The 4,196-nt window shown below is 42.0% G+C and overlaps 1 protein-coding gene across 2 annotated transcripts in view; it reads right to left on the reverse strand.

The window, feature by feature from the left end:
- Nucleotides 1-2,214, reverse strand: part of LOC139421213 (uncharacterized) — a 1,124,809-nt gene extending 1,122,595 nt beyond the window's left edge. The window contains exon 1 of one of the 2 annotated variants that reach the window (XR_011635601.1): nucleotides 1,981-2,214. The gene's annotated coding sequence lies outside the window, so the exon portion shown is untranslated. The remainder of the gene's footprint in view (nucleotides 1-1,980) is intronic. The other variant, XM_071171884.1, reaches the window with a different exon arrangement.
- Between the last annotated feature and the right edge of the window lie 1,982 nt (nucleotides 2,215-4,196).

Raw genomic sequence — 4,196 nt, forward strand, 5'->3', positions numbered from 1 at the left:
TATGCAGTAGGCACACAATGGCAGTGCATGTCTGGCTCCCATTGAGGGCGAGGAGATGGGGAAAGAGAGAGTGAAACGCGAGGGGGAAGGGTGTGAGTAGAATAAGCAGTAGTAGAATCCAATAAGGCAGGCTGGGTCTCTCTCTCTCCTCCTCGGCCTCCGGGGTTCTCTCTCTCTCTCGCTCCTCTCCTCTTACTCGCTCTTTCTCTCCATCCCCCCTCACTCTGATTCACTCACTATACCACCCCCCTCCTCTGTTTTTCTGTCTGCCTCCCATCTTTTCCTCTCTTTTCCTCCCCTCTAACCCCCTCCTCTGTAGACAGTACCCCCCCCCCCTCTCTCTCTCCCCCTCTCTAATCTGGGAGTCCCTGTTGGTTTGTGATCTCAGACTACATTAAGAGGGGTAACAAGAGCACACTAGTATCTCCACACACACACACACACAGGGTCTAACGCCCACCACCCAAAAATACACACTTTCGTATATACATCCTCCACGCACACAAATGTACACAACATACCGTTTAACACGCCCCACACACTCACTGATAAAGTCTCGCCACACACATTCTGCTAGAGAGAAAACCCTCTGTGATAATAGTCCGTCTGCAATGTACACACACAAACACACACACACACAAACACACACACACACACACAAACACACACTCAATGATAAAGTCTCGCCACACACACTCACTGATAAAGTCTCGCCACACACACACACACACACACACAAACAAACACACATCCACACACAGACAGACTTATTAACTCACTTCACTGTTTAATAGTCTGTCACAGAAGTTGTGAGTTTTATAACTACACACACACACACACACACACACACACACACACACATCCACACACAGACAGACTTATTAACTCACTTCACTGTTTAATAGTCTGTCACAGAAGTTGTGAGTTTTATAACTACACACACACACACACACACACACACACACACACACACACAATTGTGTAATTTATTCCTCTTGATTTTAATGATATATTTGTAACTCTGCATTGTTGGGAAAGACAAGTAAGCATTTCACGGTAAAGTTAGTCTACACACATCATATTCAGCACGTTACAAATTGTATTTGTTTTGATTCCACACACACACACACACACAGACAGACTTATTAATTCACTTCACTGTTTAATAGTCTGTCACAGAAGTTGGGATTTTTACAAGAAAAGGACCACAGTACACTTGGGTAACATAATTGTAACAATTCTAAAATCGATTATAACAGATTGATTATAACTATGGTGGCTCTTTCCTGGGACTTGTGGTTTCCCAATTACGCCTATCATTTGGATAGACTTTGTGGGAATGTAAAAATGAATGTCTGGATGCATGCCAATATTATGTAATACAAAGACGTAACATGGACCAATGGATCAACCCACTGCATCATAAGAGCCAAAACCCATACACTCCTCAGCTTCTTTTTTCTCTCGGTGTGTGTGTGTTGGCCCGGCCCCCGTGTAGGTATGTAGGCTGCGGGGGAATTTGACTGTGGTGTGTGTGTGTGTGTGTGTGTGTGTGTGTGTGTGTGTGTGTGTGTGTGTGTGTGTGTGTGTGTGTGTGTGTGTGTGTGTGTGTGTGTGTGTGGTGTGTGTGTGTGGCCCATGATCATGACAAACACAAACATTACAACTGACACAAATGACACTAAGCACAATAATTATACTTATAACGGACACTGACAAATGTAATATATTATGTTAAAGTCTGACGTTGACAAAGGTCTAGCAATTGTTCCATGCTTTTAGAATGAACGCTAGCCTACAGCTCTATAACACTGTATTACATCAACCATCAACGATGTAACAAATCAGGAGTAGCCTACACTAAACACAACGAACGTAATTAAGGAAACATTGTATCATGTCTCTGGTATAGTCTATCACAGTCAATTCCGTAAACCGCGCAGGAATGTAGCAATGTAACATTTTAAAGAGAACTCTCACCTGAAATATTGCAACAAAATAACAGCAGTAGAACAGGCCACGGTTGCCAGAAACGGCCTTGATAACGTCTATCTCTGTAACCCACTTGGCGATATTTGTCTCACACTCGTTGGAACATCAGGTCGGCAGTCTCCTTCCTCTCGCGATCACCGGACCTTCATTGGTGTGCCTCTTTGCTAGTTCTTTCTATCTCCACGGTTTACGATCTTCAACATGTGCACGGATACACGTGCCCACATTTGTTCGTGCCCTATTGGTTGTTCGTCTGAAGTTACAAACTCCATTGGTGGATCCATGCAGCCAGTGAATTCTTTACTGCCTGCTGATTGGTGGGTCAGCGGGGCACTCAAAGCCCCGCCCATGCATGTGGGGCTCGTGGTTAGGGCTGAGTGGGTAGTCTACTCGTGCCTCAGTCTACTACGGCTGAGCGGTGTAAACATACGCACACAAGCACGCCTTTTTAGGCCTGTATAGTTATTATAATGAATGCCTAGAATAAAAATGAGTTATATTGTATAAAATATTTAGGATAGAGGCGTAGGCCAATATGCTGACTAATTTGTTCCTGATGGTCTAGTCCTAAGTGCTATATTAGGCAGACCTATAACTCTGGTGGGCTAAAGGTTCTCTCATGGACATGAGAAGTGCGCACGTGATTACGCGGCACCGTTCAAGGTCACACCTCACACCGGGTCTGGAACAGAGTTCTGTTCTCATCGTTCTGATCTAGAGAAACCACAAGTCATTATCAATGTGTGAAATAGGCTACCTCAGGAACAGATAGGAGAACGAAGATCACATTGATACAGTTATTATGGGCTGTGACAGCCTGTAGAATCCATGCCAGTATGTTTTTTTTGTGAATGTGGCTGTTTGTGTTGTTTTGTACTGCGTAAGGTCAATGTTAGGCAATAATGGTTTTCAATAAGTCAGAAATGTGTAGATGTGTTTTCAATAAAGAGATGTGTGGACAGGTAACACAAACTTCCCAACAATGGAAATATTCTCTTCACTCACTGTGTGTTTTTGGTCAAATAGTAAACACTTTTGTATTTGATATGGTCTTCTAGGCATGGAAAGCCAATACAGTCACAGAGGCAAATAGCATACGGTGCTTAGGGACCTAAAGCTTTCCATCCCCTTATACATACAGCTAAACATTAACCCAATGACCCTCCTTTTCACCATGCAACACACATACACTCGCACGCACGCACACACACACACACACACACACACACACACACACACACACACACACACACACACACACACACACACACACACACACACACACACACTTGTGTATTTGTGTATTTTATTCCTCCTGATTTTTTATTAGATTTTGTTTTACTCTGCAATGTTGGGAAAGACTTGTAAAAGCAAGCAGTTCACTTGTATTCGGGAACATGTGTAAAATGCAATTAGTTTTGATTTGATTGATTTGACAAACACACACAGAGACCACACAATAGCACACACACACACCCACACCCACACACACACACACACACACACACACACACACAACAATAATGTACTCTTGATTTAATAAAGGTGTTAATTGCTTTGATGTGAAACAGGAACTAATTTCAGATTTGCTGTTTTCTGGGTGTGTATACAGTGTATAGCATACAGTATATGTAGTGTTAGGTTACTTCCCCATACATCCATACATCCAGCTCACTATGAACTCAGCAACACTCCTCTTCAACATGTGACATGCATAACCTGGCCATTTCCCATTCACTGTCCCTGTTGGCGAAAACCTGGCCATCGTTACACTGTGTATACATCTATCATCATATCGCTCTAAAAATGTGTTGTTAACATTAACTATTTAAATAGTACAGCAATGTATGAGCTACTTTTTATTTAATAATATCTTAATTGGTTTGATGTGAAACAGGGATCACTTTCAGATTTGCTGGTGTTTTTCTGGGCATTACAGTACCAGTCAAAGGTACACCTACTCATTCAAGGGTTTTTCTTTATTTGTACTGTTTTCTACATTGTAGAATAATAGTGAAGATATCAAAACTATAAAATAACACATATGGAATCATGTAGAAACCAAAAAAGTGTTAAACAAATCAAAATATATTTTAGATTTGAGATTCTTAAAAGTAGCCAACCTTTGCCTTGATGACAGCTTTGCACACTCTTGGCATTTATGATGGTGGGTTATTGGGTGTGTATATATAGGCTAACGTGAG

Source organism: Oncorhynchus clarkii, chromosome 2 (assembly GCF_045791955.1).
Source record: "Oncorhynchus clarkii lewisi isolate Uvic-CL-2024 chromosome 2, UVic_Ocla_1.0, whole genome shotgun sequence".
Classification (NCBI taxonomy): Eukaryota; Metazoa; Chordata; class Actinopteri; order Salmoniformes; family Salmonidae; genus Oncorhynchus; species Oncorhynchus clarkii.